The sequence below is a fragment of the Alternaria incomplexa genome (assembly GCF_024043165.1).
Source record: "Alternaria incomplexa strain BMP 0042 chromosome Unknown scaffold_39, whole genome shotgun sequence".
Classification (NCBI taxonomy): domain Eukaryota; kingdom Fungi; phylum Ascomycota; class Dothideomycetes; order Pleosporales; family Pleosporaceae; genus Alternaria; species Alternaria incomplexa.
Genome location: NW_026249888.1, coordinates 1 through 21,130, shown reverse-complemented (window position 1 = coordinate 21,130; position 21,130 = coordinate 1). Strand labels below are relative to the sequence as shown.

Here is a 21,130-nt window from a genome sequence, read left to right as displayed (position 1 = left end):
GGCTCATCCCGGCAGGGATATTTTTTTTTTTTCGACGTTTTTTCATAGCTGTTTGGACCCCCTCTCTCCCCCCCAAATTTGCGGGGGAGAGGGCCTATAAAAAAACAAGAAGGGGGGGGGGGGTTATATATGATTTTTCAAAAAAGTAAGCAACGTTTCGAAAACTGAGGCTGCGTATTACTTTTTTTTTTACATATATTATAATATATGTAAAAAAAAAAAGTTGGTAAATAAATAATTAAATGTGTTAAGTAATTAAACTCAAAAATCCAAAGGCTCTTTTAATTCACTTACATTGCAAAAATAGTGGACATAACCTGTTTTTAAATAATGCAACCCTTTAAAATCGAACATTTATTATAATAGTAAAAGTATTCCACTCTACCATGGGTCTATAAAAACTATTATACATATGTAATATATGTATAGTTAACTAACTATATTCGAATTATATTTATAATACAAAATAAACATTTCATTCTGTTTGTTTCTTTTTTAGGAGACAAGAGATTCGAACTCTTAAAAGCGTAATACTATTGAGTTTACAGCTCAACCCTTCTTACCAATAAAGGAACTCTCCTTTCGGTTTGGACCCCCTCTCTCTTCTGCTTTTTTTATTTATATAAATAAAAAAAAAAGCTGGAGAGGGGGGGGCCTAAAAATATAACGACATAAAAAAAAAGTAATACGCAGCCCCAGTCTTTTTTGCTTACTTTTTGAAAAATCAAATATATATCAAAAAAAAGTTCCTCAGCGTGTTCTTACTTTTTTTTTACATATATAAATATAGTAAAAAAAAAGTAAGAAGAAAACAAGACTGAGGCTGCTGCGCTGAGAAGACGCCGGGGCTAACCTTTAAAGTCTTAGTGTAGAGGTCTTATCCCTTTTAACTTGACGAGGTTTTTCGTGTACCTTTTATCCGAAGAACGACTTGAACGTTCACGACATAACGTCAACAAAGCTTAAATTTGTCCTGTCTACCAATTCCAGCACTCGGATTTTTAAGGGGTCCTGGGTCCAAGAGGACCTGCATACTTATCGGAACCCTGCCCACATGGAGCATATATTTTAGCTATATCCTATACACATGTCTGTTCCAAAACCCAAAAACTTCCATAGCTCAAGACATCGCTACCCTTTTCAGGTAACCTTAGAAGTGATTGGAACCAGCTGGCGCAAGTCAAGTATACCCAGGAATTCTGAACATATGTGACCTGCACGCCGGTCTTCCCGACCTTTTTTATTAATTAATTAATAAAAAAAAACAAGAGTAAGCTGTCTCTCAAACTCAAAGTTTTATCTAGTTAGTTTGTTACTTATATGAGTGACCGCTTAACCCTAACTGTATAGGCACCATAAGACTTTACAAATGGCGGCTAAATAACATCGCACTAGTTGGAACTAGTGACCACCATTATCTGGAATCTCACCAGATAAGCGGATGGAGATATTCTTAGGTCTAACTTTTTTTTAAAGATATCATACTATATAAAAAAAAGTAAGGAACATTTGCTAATTAGCAGTACAGACTCTCGAAAGAAGTCTGCACACCCTCAACCTTTACTATTCGAATAGATAGGTCCCCTATCCCTTACTTTTTTTTGAATATATATTCAAAAAAAAGTTAGGGCTGACCTTTTGGGAAGACAACATCCCCTAACTTTTTTTTTGAATATATATATTCAAAAAAAAGTAAGGGCTCATCCCGGCAGGGATATTTTTTTTTTTTCGACGTTATTTCATAGCTGTTTGGACCCCCTCTCTCCCCCGCAAATTTGCGGGGGAGAGGGCCTATAAAAAAACAAGAAGGGGGGGGGGGGATGGTCCCTTTAAGGGTCCAGATCTACCCTGCGGGGTTCCTTTAGTTTCTTTTTTAGTTTCTTTTTTTTCAATGAAAAAAAATAAACAAACAGAAAAAGAAACAAACAGGAACCTTAAGGGGTTCCCGTAAGGGAAAGGTCAGTCCCCTTTTGGGGACTAGATAATATAAACTTACTATGAGCCTGTTTATGGATTTGAACCATATAAATAACTAACAATTTATGCTATTTGCACAGATGTTTATGGATTTTAACCATATAAATCTATAATAATTTATGCTCCTTGCACAGACTTTTTTTTGGGTGTATCGTTAATATTAATTATTCCCGGGCTAGTTCCCCAACCCGAACCGTATTTCGACTTAACACCAATCAGAGTCACGCATACGAAGATATTTCTGCCAAAAGATCTAAACCTGTACATTTAGACTAGCAATCCGCAGCCACCAAACTTATTGCACATACTCCTTTCAGCGCCTGACGAGTGGTTAGTACCTATCTGAGATAAAATTCACCGTGATGTGATTACTCACGATTACTAGTAATTCCTTTTTCATGCAGTCGAATTTCAGACAACAATCCATACTTTATCCTGTTTTAGGGATTAGCTCCAATTCGCATTATTGCATCCCTTTGTAAAGGCATATGTGGCACGTCTATAGCCCACAATATTAAGGCCATGATGACTTGTCTTAGTCCCTATTATCACATCCAATTGTAAGCGGAGAGCTGCTTTATCTTAATAAATAAAACAAGGGTTTACGTTAATTTAATGGACCTAACCAAATCTCACGACATTAACTGAAGACAGCCATGCAACGCATGTGGTCTAAAAATTTAAAAAATATTTTAGGTCATTCAAATTGTGGTAAGGTTATTCGCGGATTATCGAATTAAATAACATACTTCACTACTGGTTTCAGAAACGGTCTAATGATTTCAGTTCCTGCGTTGCCACATTACTCTTGAGGTGGAGTGCTTCCACTTTCATTTATAGTTCCGCCTTAAAGCCAACCTATGGCACTCATCATTGTCTGCCCAGGTTACGGGGGTATCTAATCCTCTTCACTATCTGAGCCTTCGTCCCTCAACGTCAGTTATAGTACATTGCTCTTTTCCTCTTTATACTAGAGAAATAGCAAGTACATGTACATAGAGGTTTGCCTTCGCCGTTACCGGTCCTATTGGTATCAAAAAATTTCATCTTTCCTCCAACAATTCCGACATATTCCTCTCACATATCAAACTCAAGTGTACCAGGTACTTATGTAAGCCATTGCACACCGTCTAGGTACCCTATATACCTGTTAAAGATGAATAACACTCGTCTCCCTTGTCTTACCGCGACTGCTGGCACAAGATTTGGTCGAGACCTATGGATATAAAGTTTTCATAATAAGCTTTATCCAGAACTTTATAAGACCTAGTCAAGCAAGTTAATAACTTATTATATTAACTCTCATTCCTGCAAGTTGCTGGTTCAGCCGTTAGGCCATTGACCAAAATTCCTCACTGCTGTACTACACGCACTGGGGTTTTTTCAGACCCAGTGTGGTCAATAGACCTCTCAGTCTTGACTACGGACATAAGCTAAATATGCCATTACCATACTTACTACTTGTCCGATGGTTATTAATAATCAACTAAGAGCGAAATACTATTTCTTTTTAAACACATTTATTCTTACTATTATTAACCTTTATACCTAACCTTTTAGATATAATCGACCATTGGGTGATTAGATCTAGTATTAATACATAATAATAAATTGTTATTATAAGGGATTTATTTTGCCTTACTCTTAGGTAGCCATAATACCACTTACTCACCTGTACACCACTTCAATATACATAATTTATCTAAATTAAATATTGACGTTCGATTAGCATGTGTCAAGCATTTACATAGCGTTCACTCAGAGCCATCATCAAACTCAAATAAAAAAATGTAAAGTACTATTTATTACCTAACTAACTACTATTGTAAAGTAAAACCTATTCGTTCTAACGATCTTTCTTATCTAAGACTTGAACTTAGATTAAGATATTAGGAATATCTTGTTCTACCATTAAACTAATAAGAATTTTTTTTTATAAGATAAATCTAGCTATCTTATTAAATGAATAGCTATTACTATAGAAATCGTTATTCTTATCTAAGACTCGAACTTAGATTCAGATATTAGAAGTATCTTGTTCTACCATTAAACTAATAAGAATCTTTCTTATTATCTCATAAAAGTATTATACTATGTAAATGTAAAATAGTTTATTTAAAACCCTGTATATTTTTACCCTGCCCGCAAGCTTGCGGTACTTTTTTTCTTTTGCTTACCTTTTTTCGTTTCTTTTTTTCAATAAAAAAAAATAAACAAACAGTTCCCAAAAGGGGACTGACCTTTCCCTCACGGGAACCCTTTAAGGTTCCCTGCTTGCAGAAGAGAGGGGGGGGTATGAAAAAAAAAATAAACAAACAGAAAAAAAGAAACTATCCCCTTTTATTTTTTTTCGACATAATTTCTATGAAATTATTAGAAAAAAAAATTAGGGGATGCCCTCAGGTATCCCTAAAGGGATCCCTTCGGGATAGCAATAAACCATTGAGCTAAAGAAAATTAAGGAGAAATAAGCTGTAAATAATAAAAAGAGTTATCTATTTTCATAACGATTAACTTGGGTTTTATTTTGGAGTATACCTACAACATTACTATTAAATTTTATCTAATGCATAGGATTTTTTAACAGGTTATATATTTTCATAACGATTAACTTGGGTTTTAGAGTATACCCACAACATTACTATTAAATTTTATCTAATGCATAGGATTTTTTAACAGGTTATATATTTTCATAACGATTAACTTGGGTTTTGTTTTAGAGTATACCCATAACATTACTATTAAGTTCTATATAATCCCATTGGTGGACTTCCTGAATATCACGCGCCACCATTTCAATTACAGGATAACTTACATGGAATGAGGTGATGGTTAGCACCGCTTTCAATGGTTTACAGGTTTGAGCAACCATGTTTGGTCTCAATAAGTCCTTAACTGGCCTAGTTAGGAAGTAAAGTTATTTATTTCATTTTATAAAAAAAGGTGGCTCTTTTACAGTAATAAGTTTTTAAACTAAACCTATTGTAAAGGTAAAACCTTATTGCCTAGTTTTTGGTCTAAATAAGCCCTTCACTAGCCTAGTTAGGAAGTAAAGTTATTTACTTTTTTTATAGTTTCTTTTTTTTCAATGAAAAAAAATAAACAAACAGACTAAGGTGGCTCTTGTAAATGAATAAGTTTTTACTTGTAATTTTATTACAAGTAAATTGTAATAAAAATTCTACTGAGAAAACAAAAAAAATACAGGGAAAAAGAAACCTTATAAACGGATAAACCGTTTAATTTTATTACTATAACTTAAAGTGTAGTAAAATGAACTTTTTTAGCAATATTTTTTATATAAAATATATACCTACGCTTATCTTTTTAGATGTATGTGACCTCTTGTTCCCCTTCTATTAGGAGCTTATCAGCTAGGAACGTTATATTATCTAAAAAGAATGAATACAGTAATCTTACTATAAAAACATCAGGAATTAGCATGTGATTTGAAAGATGATTCTTATCTTCAAATGCTAAAGATATTGGTGTATTATATTTAATATATGCACTATTTGCAGGTTTAATTGGAACTGCTTTTTCTGTTTTAATAAGATTAGAGCTGTCAGGACCTGGTGTTCAGTATATTGCTGATAACCAATTATATAATAGTATTATTACTGCTCATGCTATAATAATGATTTTCTTTATGGTTATGCCAGCTTTAATTGGTGGATTCGGTAACTTTTTATTACCATTAGGACTAGGAGGACCTGATATGGGATTCCCCAGACTTAACAATATTAGTTACTTATTATTAATTCCTAGTATTGTTCTATTCTTATTTGCAGGAGGTATAGAAAATGGAGTAGGTACAGGGTGAACTCTTTATCCACCTTTATCAGGTATACAAAGTCATAGTGGTCCAAGTGTAGATTTAGCTATCTTTGGGTTACACCTTTCTGGTATAAGTTCTTTACTAGGGGCTATGAACTTAAACCATGTATTTCTTACATATTTAAGATATTCAACAAGCTTTCAATTAACAGTTAATAAATGTTACTTTAGTAGCAATAAACCAAAATATATGTTTAAAAACAACTCTGAAAAAAATAATAATTATGGTGAGGATAACAATGGAAAAGACAATAACTCTAAAAAAAAGGATTCTCCTGAAAACAATGATAAACCTACATTGGATAATCGTTGAAAAGAGATATTGGGTAGATCTGGTCCTAATAAACATGCACATGTAATAGCTGTGGAGCAAATTAATAGTGGTGGAATTGTGACTGCTGAAAAAATTAATGAAATTTTGGCTTACTGTAATATTAAAATTACAGAACAAGAATTAAAATCTTTAATTGATACTGCAAGTTTTACTTTAACTAATTTAGATCAAAAAAGTATAACTAAGGATGTTCTTAAAGATAAACTTGGTTTACCTAACAGTAAACAAAGAATACCTGGTATATATATCTTTACACATACTACTACAGGTAGAAAATATGTAGGTTCATCATCACAGCTGGCTTTTAGATTAAATGGCTATATTAATTTGTCTCATAGAAAGAGCGGTTTATTAATCCCTTTATTACATAAAGAAGGATTGAAAAATTTCTCTTTACAAGTTTTTCCTTTTTACCATAATTACAGTAAAGGGTCAGAAATTGCATTAGAACAATATTATTTGTTAGACTCTACTTTCACATTAAATACCATAAGAGTAGCAAATAACCCTAGCGGGTCAACCTCAAAGAGTTTATATATGTATAACAGAGATATGAGTATATTATATTTTTTTTCAACAAAACAAGTAGATTTCATTAAAAAATTAAATGTTCATCATACCACATTCTCTAAACATTTAAAAAACGGTACTTTTTATTTAGGTAAGTATCTTTTTTCAAGTGAACCGGTGTTAACTGCTAAAGTTAAAGATATGTCTGATTTAGATTTAGCTTTAATGCTGGAAAAGGACAGAGTTAAATACAATAAAAATAAATCTCTTACTAGTTTATCTAAACCTGTTAGATTAACATCTGTGGATAATTTAGAAAACACAATCGTGTTACCTAGTTTAGGTAAATGTGTGGAATATTTACATAACAAAGGTTTATCTGCTTCTCAAGTAACATTAGTTAAACACATTGATTTAGGTAAAGCATATAAAGGATATTTATGTGAATATGTGAAAGAAAATACGTTGTAATGGGGTTCATATAAAATTTTTAACTGTATGCTGAAATAGCTCAGTGTTTATAAGTACTTAATAGTAAAAATCTTGTAAGCTATGCTTAATCAGCAGGAAACAAAAGTAATTTTGATTATGATTAGGTTCCTTAGAGACTACACGTTAAAAACCGTATAGTAATACGCTTAAAATATAGTCCACAAATCGTTACTATTTTAACTATTTTTAGTCATGACAACTACATTTAACATGAGAAGTCCCGGAATAAGATTACATAAATTAATATTATTTGCTTGAGCAGTTGTTATAACAGCTGTTTTATTATTATTATCATTACCTGTCCTAGCCGGTGGAATTACTATGATATTAACAGATAGAAACTTTAACACATCATTTTTCGAAGTAGCAGGTGGTGGTGACCCTATATTATACCAACATCTTTTCTCAACACTAGTATTGAAAGATCATTTGATATTATCAACATTCTTTATATTTCCTAGTTCTAACAAATCAATCTTCAAAAGACATATGTCTAATTATAATTTAAACAATACGTTTGATTTTTCTGCTTTTTATAAAAAATACAATACTCATTTACCAAATAATAAAATTCCTTCAGAAAACTTTTTAACTTGATTAGTAGGTTTCACTGAAGGAGAGGGTTCTTTTATAGTAAACAACAGAGGGGATTTGGCATTTGTTATTACACAAGCTACAACGGATAAACAAGTTTTAGAATTTATACAAGAAATTCTTGGATTTGGTAAAGTTATACCTCAATCGGCTATAGCTAGTAGATATGTAACACAAAATAAGAAAGAAATAGACATTATTGTTAGTTTATTTAATGGTAACCTTTTTTTACCAAAAAGACAAGAAACATTTGATCTTTTCATTAAAGGGTTTAATAAATGAGTTACTAAAGGTAGAATACTATTAGAACCTGTAATAATGAATAATAGACCCATTCTACCTACTTTAAACGATGCATGGTTTGCAGGATTTACTGACGGAGAAGGTTGTTTTACTTGTTCAATTGGTGAAAAAAAAGGATTTAGTTTTAACTTTAATATTTCTCAAAGGTGAGAAATAAATCTAATAGCATTAGAGCATTTCAGTGTATTATTTAAGAATGGGATTGTTTCTAAACATTCAGAAGAGAATACTTATGAATTTAGATTAGGTGGAGTGAACAATTGCAAAAATGTCTTCCCTTATTTTGACAAATATGCATTATATACTAAAAAGTCTTTATCCTATAAATTATGAAAAGATATTCATAACAATCTTGTTAATAAAGATCATTTAGATGAGTCAAAAAGACAAGAAATGATTGAAAGAGCTAAGATGATAAATAAATCAAATAATATAAATTCAAAATACTAGGGAAAAAAAGTCCAGGTTTAACGTGCAAGTTATGAAACTATAAAGACAGATGTAAAAAGATATAAGATCTGAAATAGTGAATATTCCATTTTTTTTATGTAATATACCTTGGACTTAGTTAATATATATATATGTATTACTTGCAACTCTTAAGTTTAAAGGTTATATTCTTTTATATAAAACTTTAAATGTATTTTATAAATACAAGGAAAAGTAATAAAAATATTAGCGATGCTAGTGCAATTACGGTCAACAAGGTCCTCACTTAAAGACCGTCGGCCATTTAAGAGGTCGCTACAGACTGGTTCACTGGTAGGTGTCTGAGATGATGCTTAATGTACAGTCGGTTTCTTCTATCATGGATGTATGATACACAAGCCCGGAGTCTAGACTACCGGTACCTGGATTTAATAAGAGGCTTTTTTTTTTAAAGATAAGTTAAATTTGAAGAAATGGATTCTTCGGACACCCTGAGGTTTACATTTTAATTATTCCTGGGTTTGGTATAGTTAGTACTACAATTTCAGCTAACTCTAACAAGAGCGTTTTCGGATACCTTGGTATGGTTTACGCCATGTGTTCTATTGGTATCTTAGGATTTGTAGTTTGATCTCACCACATGTATACTGTTGGTCTGGACGTGGATAAACTTGTGTTCACGGTAAAAATCTTGCTATATGCTGGAAACTCTTTATTAAGTAGTCCACTCGTTTTTATAGCGTTAGGCACAATCTACTTATATTTTACAAGACAATCAGCAGGAAACTTTTTTTGTTTTAGTACAATGGCTAAGGCCGCTACTAAAAATACTTATAATAAATGATTTGAATTACCTAAACTATCTGAGCATGTCCCTATTCATAATAGTAATCTTAATGATGAAGAGCTTGGTTATTTTTTAGCGGGGTTAATAGAAGGTGATGGTTGATTCGGTAAGAAAGAACTACATATAGTATTTTCCGAAAATGATACATCTTTGGCTTACCTTATTAAAAAACGCATAGGTCATGGTAGTATATATAAAATTAAAGATAAAAAAGCTGTGAGATATATTTGTAAAAATAAACAAGGCTTATATATTATTTTATCTTTAATTAATGGGAAATTTGTAAGTAATTATAAATATGAACAATTAATCAAACATAATTATAGTGAAGATTTTAATATTAATATTTTACCTCCCTTAATGTCTTTATCTTTAGATAATTACTGATTGGCGGGTTTTACTCAAGCTGATGGATGTTTCCATATAAGTGTTGTAAAAAGTAAAACACACAAAACTGGACATAGTATAAGATTAGAATTTTCTTTAAAGCAAAATGATGTATTACCTTTAAGATTATTATATAATGAATTAGAAATGGGTAATCTTTCTCAATATCATACAGGTGTATGATGTTATAAAAGTACAGGATATAAAACTGCAGCTCATTTAATTAATTACTTTGATAAGTATAATATTTTTGCTGGTAAATATGTAGATTATATTAAATTTAGAAAAGTTTATATTATGATAACAGAGGGTAAACATTTAGAAGAGAAAGGTATCAAAAAAATTAAAAGTATTTCATCAAAAGGATCCTCAGAGACAAGCACGCAAGAAATTTAACATATTATGTTAAATTAAGATACTGTCCAAATTACTAAGCTCGACAAGAGCTTATTTCACAGCAGCAACTTTAATTATTGCAGTTCCTACTGGTATTAAAATATTCTCTTGATTAGCAACTTGTTATGGTGGTTCTTTACATTTCATACCATCATTACTTTTTGCATTAGGTTTTGTATTTATGTTTACTCTTGGAGGGTTAAGTGGTGTTGTTCTTGCGAACGCGTCACTTGATATTGCCTTCCACGATACTTGAGGTTTTAACGTAAGTATGCTAATACCTAGTTTATTTGTTATGGTCAAGACAGGGTTTGAGGGTATACCGTCAAATTCTAGTCTTAGTTGTAATAATAATTGCAGTTATAATGATTTATCTGATAACAATAACTATAAAGAATATATCAAAATGTTTTGAGTAGGGCTAATGGACGGAGATGGAAGTATTCAAGTAAACCATTGACGTAAACAATCTCTACAATACAGACTAGTTATTAAACTATCTAACCTTAAATCTAATTATAATATGTTGGTAGAGGTTGCTAAAGTAGTAGGTGGAACTGTTAGGATTACCGGTAAACAGGGTGATGTTATCTGAGTTGTAAATAAAAAGGAAGAAATTATGGAAGTAATCCAAATTTTTGATACTTATCCTCCTTTAACTTCAAAAAAAATCTGTCAACTTGCATTCTTAAAAACATGTTTAACTGAAACTTCGGTAGAAAAATACTTATACACAAGAGATACTAAATTTAAAGAGCAATCTGCTATTATAAACGCTAATTTTAATGTACCTACTTATTTTAAAGCTTGATTATCTGGTTTTATAGAAGCGGAAGGTTGTTTTTCTATTCGTAAAACGAAAGCACATTCTTTCTCAATAGGACAAAATGACGACGTTTATTTAATAGACGCTATAAAACAGTATTTTGAAATATCAAATAAACTTCGTAACCCTTACGGTAACTTCTATTTTATAGAGGTATACAAGAAAGAGGTATTAGCGAAAATAGTGGCACATTGTACTAACTATCCTTTGTTGGGAGAAAAGTTAGAGTCTTTAAAAAAATTTAGAGCTTACTGTGTTCTTTAGTAGGTGTCGTGTGGTCTTGTCACCATGAAAAATTACATACGTTTTTCGGTAAAATTATTAATTTTGCTAACGGTGAAGCCTTATGTGTTTTCTTAAGGCGGAAAATATAAGGGTCTCCCCATGTAAGGTAATACCGTGGAAACCAAAGTGAATAAATTTATTCTCGAGTAGGATCCGTAGAGACTAAACGTGACAGTCGAAAGTTTATTAAGTTAAATCATTAGATAAGTTATAGTCCGATCCACTGCGTGAGCAGTGTTGTATGTTAATAAATGAGCAACTTAATTGACCTACTACGTAGTTGCTCATTTTCACTACGTTTTAAGTATGGGTGCTGTATTTGCCTTATTTAGTGGATGATATTTCTGAATTCCTAAAATTTTAGGATTAGATTATAACTTACTTTACTCTAAAGCTCATTTCTGAGTTTTATTCACTGGGGTTAGGTTAAATGGAAGAGGTTTTGAGTTTAAAAACGCATGTAATAGAAATATTTCAAATGGGAGTCCTAATAATGGTAGTTCACCAAATAATTTTGTCATCTATTTTAAAGACCTTAAGGAAAGTAAAAGAAAAATTTACAAAGAGCTAAAAAACAAATCTGGAGTATACTTATTTATAAATGACGTAACCAATGATTTGTATGTAGGTAGTAGTATTAATTTATCTAAAAGAATGGTTAGTCATTTTTATTACGCAAATTCTGATAAAATTGGTACAACAATACTCATAAGAGCAATGAAGAAATATGGACTTAATAACTTTTCTTTAGGTATTTTGGAGTTTTGTGCAAAAGACGCAATAGAATGTGTAAAGTTAGAACAAAAGTGAATCGATCATTACGAGCCAAGTTATAACATATTAAAGATTGCAGGAAGCTCTTTCGGATTTACTCATAGTATTGATACCATAAATAAGTTAAAGGAAACTTTGAGAAAAGAGAATCATCCTAAGTTTGGGTATACTACTTCAGATGAGACCAAAAATGCTATTAGCGAAGGTATAAAGGAATTTTATTTAAAAAATGATAATGCCTTTAAAGGTTTAAAAGGTAAATTATCTCCTCAGTATGGTATAGGAGGAGCCCTAGTTTTTTGTTATAATGAAAAGAATGAGGAATTAATATTCCCTTCTATAAATGCTGCTAGACAACATTTTAAAGTAAGATGGACATTAATTAAAAAGAACTTAGACACAAATAAATATACATCCATAAATGACGAAAATTGAATATTACAATCTTTACCGCGTAATGAAACTCAAAATTAATAAATTAGCCCCTATCAATCTTTCTATTTGCTGGGAACTCTCACAAGGCTTAAGTACTAATCAGTAGATGGTTTAAAAATCTTAAGTATATCTAGATAATCAGCAGGAAACCAAAATAATTGTAATTATGAGTAGGATCCTCAGAGACTACACGAAAGAGGCCATATATTTATGGTCAAGACATAGTCCGGTTTTTAAACGTAATTTAACTTTCTTCCCTCAACATTTCTTAGGTCTACAAGGAATGCCACGTAGAATTAGTGATTATCCTGATGCTTTTACAGGTTGAAACTTTATTAGTAGTATTGGTTCTATAATCTCTGTAGCTGCTACAGCACTTTTCTTACATATTGTATACTTACAACTTGTTAAAGGTAAAGCTATCTTTGGATACCCTTGAGCCGTTCCTCAATTATTTAGTGATTACTTACGTATACTTAAAGATAAATGTGCTCCAGGATTAGAATGAGCATTACATAGCCCACCTAAACCTCACGCATTCACTAGCTTACCATTACAAAGTAGTGGTATACTAAGTTCTCTTTTTATAGGAATAAGCTTTTTATTTACTATATCAAACGAATTTATATGTGATGCACCTAGAGCTTGAGGACTTTACTTCCAAGATAGTGCTAGCCCACAAATGGAAGCGCTAGTAGAACTACATGATAATATTATGTACTACTTAGTTGCAATTTTATTTGCTGTAGGTTGAATACAAGGAGCTATTATTAGAAACTTTGATAGTTCTAGATCACCTATAAGTAACAAATATCTTAACCATGGTAAAAGTGTGCCTGCTCAAAAGTGTTCTAAGATTAAATGAAACAGCTTATTAAATTTTAATAAATTTTCTGTACGCAACCCCATTTTTTTTTTTTAAAAAAAAATTGTGCTTGTGCGAACTTATTCTACTAGTATATCTAAAGATAACAGTTATTCTAGTGATGGCCATCCTGTAAATATATACGAAAAATGTTCATCTGAAGGATTTAAGTTAATAGGAAGTTTTGTTTCAGCTAGAAGAGCTAGTAAATTCTTAGATATAAGTGGAAGCACTGTTGTAAAATATATGAAATAAGGGGCGATATTTAAAGACAGATATAAATTTTCGTCCAGATAATAAGCAATAAACTTAGAAAAACTATGAGTTTAATTTAACTAAATGCTGGAAGGTTCTAAAACCTTTGATACTATAATTATATTCCCTGTATACTTATTTTTTTTTCGACGTAATTACGATTATGCGAAATTACTAGAAAAAAAAATTAGGGAGCCTTAGGGACCTAGAGTATTATACCGGGTAGGATTAATAATTATAAGTGATAACTCTTCTCCTACGGAGGGCTACGCGCAAGCGCTACGCCCAAATTAGGCGACCCCCTACCATGGAATGTAATGATGGTAGTCGGGAAAGGATGTAACAATGAATAACCTAGCAGGAAACCAAAATAATCATTATTTATATTATGAGTAGGTAATCCCCAGAGACTACACGTTAAATATCCTGTTGATTAACTGGATAATTATATAGTCCATTTATTTTGACACTAATCGAGCTTGTATGAACAATCACTCCGGCTTTAATATTAGTATTAATTGCTTTCCCTTCTTTCAAATTATTATATCTAATGGATGAGGTTACAGACCCTTCATTATCTGTATTAGCAGAGGGGCACCAATGATATTGAAGTTATGAGTATCCAGATTTCTTAAATAGTGACGGAGATTTTGTTGAGTTTGATTCTTACTTAGTACCTGAATCTGATTTAGAAGAAGGAGCGTTAAGAATGTTAGAAGTAGATAACAGAGTTATTCTACCTGAAATTACACATACTAGATTTATTCTTACTGCAGCAGATGTTATCCACAGTTTTGCCATACCAGCATTAGGAGTAAAGTGTGATGCATACCCAGGTAGATTAAATCAATTCTCTGTTTTAATTAACAGATTAGGAACATTCTATGGTCTGAACCATGGCCAAAACTGTAGTGAACCTACGGTTATAAATCATCAAATTGACGGGAAAGCCCTAAAGGAATCTTAACTAAGTAAGTATGGTAACATAACTTATGGCACAGGTAATGACTCGTGGTACAGTAAAATCAAGATTTATTATTCAATGGGCAATCCGCAGCCAAGTACCAAGTATAAAATATTTGGTATGCAGTTCATCGACTAAACGGTGGTTGGTATTATTCGTAATAATAACGCTTAAGATATAGTCAGCCCCCTCCTGAAAAGGTGCAGAAAAATATAAGTATTCTTTATATTTTTTGTTAAATAGATATATTCATTTGGTTGATTATATTTAGGGATTTCTACGATAGTTTGCTAAACTATTTTAATGTATAAATATTCATACAAAAAAGTAAAGCACTTTTCATTATTGTAGTGTTTGCATTGTACAATTAGTAGAAGTGTTTTTAATAAGCATTACACATTTGATAAACGTATTGGTTCAATAGCTGTTATATCTCTAACTAGAAATTATAGTGCAACTAGATCTTTTAATTCAATAAGACCTTTGGCAAACAATCCAGAGTCTTTAGCGTTAGATCATATCAATAGTGAAAAACCAACGAATTCATCCATTATTAATACAATATTATTAAATCAAAATTTATCCATTACTGACTCTAAATTAGAAGAATTATTAAAAGTTAAAGGTGTTGAATGGGATCTTCCTATATCTACACCGGAAAATAAACAACTTTTAGCGGAGTTAACAGGTAAATCTAAATATAAAGGTTTCTCGGGTGTATATATCTTTATACATAAAAATACAGGGCATAAATACGTAGGTTCATCTAATTTATTAAGACGTAGAATGGATTATTATTTTAAAGGTGATTTCCCTTTAAGTGGTAAATTTTTACCTTTACTTCACAAAGAAGGGGTAAGAGCTTTTAAATTAATAGTATTTAAATTAGATTCTACTATATTTAGTTATAAAGACTCTTTAATCTTAGAACAGTATTATTTATTAAATAAAGAATTTAACTTGAATACATTAAGAGTTGTTAACGCAGGATCTTCAAAAGGTGATCCTGTATATGTTTATGATTTAACTTGTAGTACTCTTTATTATCACGCGAAATCTAAGATTGAACTAAAAAGAGTATTAAAAATACACACTGAAACTAGTAAAAAGTTTGTAGATTCTAAAAAACCATATCTTAATAAATTCTTACTATTAAGCTATTACATACCTACTGCTTTAACAAGCAATATTCCGGTGGATAAATTAGTAGAGGTTATGCAAAAAGAAAGAAAAGATATGTATATATTAGGAACTCGTAGAAGTATATCAGTAGAATTAGAAATTAAAGAAGGAAATGCCTTTGTAAATTCAGATTCTATAGGCCAAACTTTAAATTTCGATTCGTTAACATCTTGTATTGAATACTTAAGAGAATTAGGTTTAACGATTAAAAGAGCCACTCTTACTAAATATATAAAAAATGAAAAAGTGTTTCATAATTTCTTATGTAAATTTTCAGATAATATTTTACCGGATCATTTTTCAGAAGTAGGATTAATCATTGATGAATATAAAAAATTAAAAGTAGATGCAGACTTAGATACCTTAAAAGTGAATAGAAAAAATAAACCTATAGTAGTAAAAGGAGAAAATTTTGAGAAAGAATTTGAAAGTATTACGGATACAATTAAATACTTTGGTACTTTAAATATCAAATTAGATAGAAAAGCTCTTTATCTTCATTTAAAAGACGGTGAAAAATATAAAAACTATTCTTTTTCTCATAAATAACTAAATAATAGTTAAAAAAATAACATACTTTCTTTGACTGGAGTAGTAATAAGTATTATTCAATTACATTAAATAAACGTAGAAATAACCCGCAATGTTCAGAAATTTGTGGTATCTTACACAGTTCTATGCCTATCGTTGTAGAATCAGTTTCCTTAGAGAAATTCTTATCTTGATTACAAGAACAATAGTAGGATAAAACCCATCTAATAACTCTAGACCCGCCGGAAGGGCGGGCCTTGTCCGCTCCCCAAGGGTCAAAGACCTTCGGAGAGGGGACTAGATAGATTTTATTAAAATAATTGTCTTGTACAATTAACATGTTATGAAAGGTAACACCTTACCAGATAGTATAACATATCCCAGTATATACATCTTATGAAGTAACTGGTTAATTGCAGTCTAAATTTTATACAGCAATTAAGGGGAGGGGAGAAGAGTAAAATAAACTTTTGCTTAAAGCCCCCCATAAAAAAAGAAATTAGCTCAATTGGTATAGCATCCGTTTTACACGCGGCAGGTTAAGTGTTCGATTCACTTATTTTCAACTTATTTTTCATAATTACACACCTATCTTAAAGGGAAAATGGTTAAATTTAACCATAATAAACATAAAAATTTATAGTAATGTAGTAAGGATGTACAATATTAATTAAACTTATAACTTTCATTGCTTTGCCCTAATTTATACCAATAATTCATAATAATATTCTATGTTAAACATATTGAAAAATAAACAAAATAGTTTAAACCGTAAACTATCTATCAATAAAAATTTTCTTATAGGGTTTATTAGTAGTATAACTACTGCTGCGATGGGCTACATATTAAGACTTATTCTTTTAAATTATTTAGAATATGACGTTTTTACTAATCTAGATAATTGAACTGTTAGCTTGAGTTACTTTTGCTCTTTAGGTGGTAGTCGTTTTGTAATTAATGAATGACTTAAAGAAAATACTTTCCGAATGCATTCTTGTGGTGGTACTAACCCAGTTGGGTATATTAGTACTATGCAAGCTCCTAATGATCCAGGTATAGGTAGCTCTACACCAGCTGGTAGTTCTGGTGCTTTAATTACAGATGATCGTTTAAAATTACAGCAAAGACTTACTAAAATAGAAGAAAAAGTACAGTACTTTGGGGAACAATATGACGCTGCTAAATATGATTTGGATCAAATTGTACCTAAAAGAGCTTTTTTCATAGAAAGAGGTGAGGAACACCTATGACAAATGGAACATCAAAAAGCTGTTTCTGCAATAAATGATTGTCGTACTAATCTATCTAGTGAATTGAGAATGCAACAAATATTAAAAACCAAATTAGAAAACGAAGATTATTCTATGTCTTCTGCATCTGCTACTACTAAACGTAGCTTCACTGATAGTTCTATGTCTAATGATGATTTCAGTACACGTATTAATAAACGTACATCTGATAATCAATAATTATATGTAGTTAAAAGCTTTAAGTTAATACATAAAAATAACTTATATAGTTTACCAAATTATTTATAATTGCATTCTCTGGATTAGAACTAGGTATTGCATTTATACAATCACAAGTTTTTGTAGTGTTATCATGTTCATATATTAAAGATACATTAGAATTACATTAAAGGTATATTACCTTATTTTTTCGACGTAATTTCGGATATTCCTGGTTCTATTTGTAATGGGGCAAATTGTAAGGGTAAAGTCTTTTGTGGCGATACTACCTGTATATGTAGAAGAGTAAAGTCTTTTGCGGCGATACTACCTGCAAATGTAGAAGAGTAAAGCCCCTCTTGGGGGCTAGATATTTTTAGAACATTATTTAATCGCCTTTATAGCTCAATGGTAGAGCGGAATACTGTTAATATTTTGATAAATGTTCGATTCATTTTAAAGGCTTCTCATTTGCCTTTACAATTTTGCTCATTATAACATAAAAAAAAAGAATAGTTACCTTATTTCCCTTTCTCTTTTACTTTTTTATATTGTGATATAGTAACAAAAAAGTAAGCACTACAGCTATTGCTGTGCGTTTTGGTTGTGATTTTCAAAAAAAAAGACGTATTATGAACTAATTATTAAATATCATGTTAAATTTAAACAGAAGCAATTTTCAAGCACATCCTTTTCATCTAGTATCTCCTTCTCCATGACCTTTATATACATCTATTAGCTTACTAAGCCTTACTACATCCGCTGTTTTATCCTTTCATGGATTTGGTTATGCAGAATACAATTTAATCATGAGTTTAACATCACTAATATTAGCTATGTCATTCTGATGAAGAGATGTAATAGCAGAGGGTACATACTTAGGTAATCACACTCTTGCTGTCCAAAGAGGGTTAAATCTTGGTGTTGGTTTATTTATAGTATCTGAAGCTTTATTTTTCTTAGCAATATTCTGAACATTCTTCCATAGTGCTCTATCACCTGCAGTAGAGTTAGGTGCTATGTGACCTCCTATGGGAATAGAAGCTATCGATCCTTTTGAACTACCATTAATAAATACAGTGCTTTTATTAGCTTCAGGGTTTACTGTTACATATGCACATCATTTTTTAATTAACGGAAAAAGAGGTAAAGCTTTATATGGTCTATTATATACTATCATATTAGCAACTGTATTTACAGCACTACAAGGTGTTGAATATTCAGTATCATCATTCACTATTTCAGATGGAGCTTTTGGATCATGTTTTTACTTTGGGACAGGGTTCCACGGATTACATGTAATGATAGGTACAGCATTCTTAGCTGTAGGTTTATGACGTGTATTAGCATATCATTTAACAAACAATCATCATTTAGGATTAGAAGCTGGGATTCTGTATTGACATTTTGTTGATATTGTTTGATTATTCTTATTTGTTTCAATATATTATTGAGGTTCATAAGATTTTGATATCTTATATTGTTAAAACTCTTTAATCTCTTTGTTAACATTATTGTTGAACTTCATACTATTTTTATAACTTATTCCTATACTTCTCGTAATATTCTTTCGGATCTAATATATAAATCCGAAGGGTCTAGCAACGATGATGGTGATACAGGTGGTACTGATAACAATAATGAAGGGAACGGGGAGGAAAGTTTTGAAATAGAAGATGAGATAGCAAATCATAATAAACTAATTAGGGAAGCTAAGGACGCTATAAAATTAAATGATAGACTTCCTTATTCTCAAAAAGAGAAAAATGCACACTTAACTAGACTAAGAAATGATCCTGATGTTCAAGATTATTATCTTGGGAATACTCCTGAGGTCAGCGATTTACCAGAATTACTGAGAGCTCTTACATCAAAATAGTAATGAAAATTTAATGGAATCCTTTAGTATAGCAAATGCTATATGACAAGGATCATTATAAATAATCTTATTAAGTAACTGTTAACTAGTTGGTCTTTCTATCTGTTAACTAGTTGGTCTTTCTATCTGTTTTCTAGTTGGTCTTTCTGTTAACTATTTCGTCTTTCTATCTGTTAACTATTTCGTCTTTCTATCTGTTAACTAGTTCGTCTTTCTATCTGTTTAACTATAAACAAATGGTTAAATTACCATTAACTTGTTATGCTATATAACTATGTTACCTAATCCCTGAGGGATTATTTAGGAACCTGAAGGGATTATCCGAAGAAATATAGCATGACAAATCCCATTATTTATATCAGCTATGTGGCGGTAAATAGCAAGAGAGATCTTTATGTATATTTCTAGTGGAATAAGGGAGAAGATTAACAAATGTTTAAGATAAACAAATGTTTAGTAAAGCCCCGTAAAAAAAAAAGTAATTTTCTCATGGAAGAGAACATTTGTTTTACACTTACTTTTTTTAATATATCATGCTGTTTGGCCCCTGTCTACTCAAGCTTGCGGGGGGGGGGGAGAGGGGCCTATATTAAAAAGTTCCTCCGCGTCTTCTTGCTTTTTTTAGGCCCCCCGAAGGGGGGGGGGTCCAAACAGAAATATAGGATATATATAACAAAAAAGTAAGAAGAAAAGAACAAGGAGGCTGTTATTTTTTTTTACAGATGATATATGTAAAAAAAAATAACTGAGGAAGGTTAAATGTTCAAACCACTTATTTTATTACACTTCCTTTGTATTAATACAAAGAATCTGATTTAGAAGATAGAGCCTTAAGAATGTTAGAAGTAGGTAATTTACTAGCGATCTTATGGGTATTAAAATCCCCGGAGGCGGTAAACAAAGAACTTAATAGTAACGTACAGGATATAGATGTCTATATACTAGTACGTATAAACAATAACAGGAAATTTATAAAAGATTTTACAGTTTATTATAGATTTTACGGTTTATAATAGATTCGTGAAATAGTAATAAAAGCAGTATAACTGTTAACGTAATTTATTGAATAGAAATAAGCTTAAAATATAAAAAAAAATAAATGAGATTATTAAAAAGCCATCCAATTTTAAGATTAGCGAATTCTTACTTAGTAGATTCACCACAACCTTTAAATTTAAGTTACATGTGAAATTTTGGTTCTTTATTAGCCTTTTGTTTAATCATACAAATTGTTACGGGTGTAACTTTAGCAATGCATTACAACCCTAGTGTAGCAGAAGCATTTAACAGTGTAGAGCATATTATGAGAGATGTAAATAACGGGTGATTAATACGTTATTTACATAGTAACACTGCTTCAGCGTTTTTCTTCATAGTTTACTTACACATAGGTAGAGGTATGTACTATGGATCTTATAGAGCACCTAGAACTCTAGTATGAACTATTGGTACTGTTATCTTTATCTTAATGATGGCTACAGCTTTCTTGGGATACGTCCTTCCGTATGGGCAAATGTCATTATGAGGTGCTACAGTTATTACTAACCTTATGAGTGCTATTCCTTGAGTAGGACAAGATA

At 31.1% G+C, this 21,130-nt stretch overlaps 4 non-coding genes across 4 annotated transcripts; 2 read left to right on the top strand and 2 right to left on the bottom strand.

The window, feature by feature from the left end:
- Positions 1-3,832: 3,832 nt before the first annotated feature.
- On the bottom strand, positions 3,833-3,903 carry J4E90_011068. The gene has a single exon. It is a non-coding gene; the product is annotated as a tRNA-Arg (tRNA).
- Positions 3,904-3,967: 64 nt separating this feature from the next.
- On the bottom strand, positions 3,968-4,038 carry J4E90_011067. Its single transcript has one exon. It is a non-coding gene; the product is annotated as a tRNA-Arg (tRNA).
- A 12,678-nt stretch (positions 4,039-16,716) lies between these two features.
- Positions 16,717-16,793, top strand: J4E90_011066. The gene has a single exon. It is a non-coding gene; the product is annotated as a tRNA-Val (tRNA).
- Positions 16,794-18,065: 1,272 nt separating this feature from the next.
- J4E90_011065 lies at positions 18,066-18,136 on the top strand. Its single transcript has one exon. It is a non-coding gene; the product is annotated as a tRNA-Asn (tRNA).
- Positions 18,137-21,130: the final 2,994 nt, after the last annotated feature.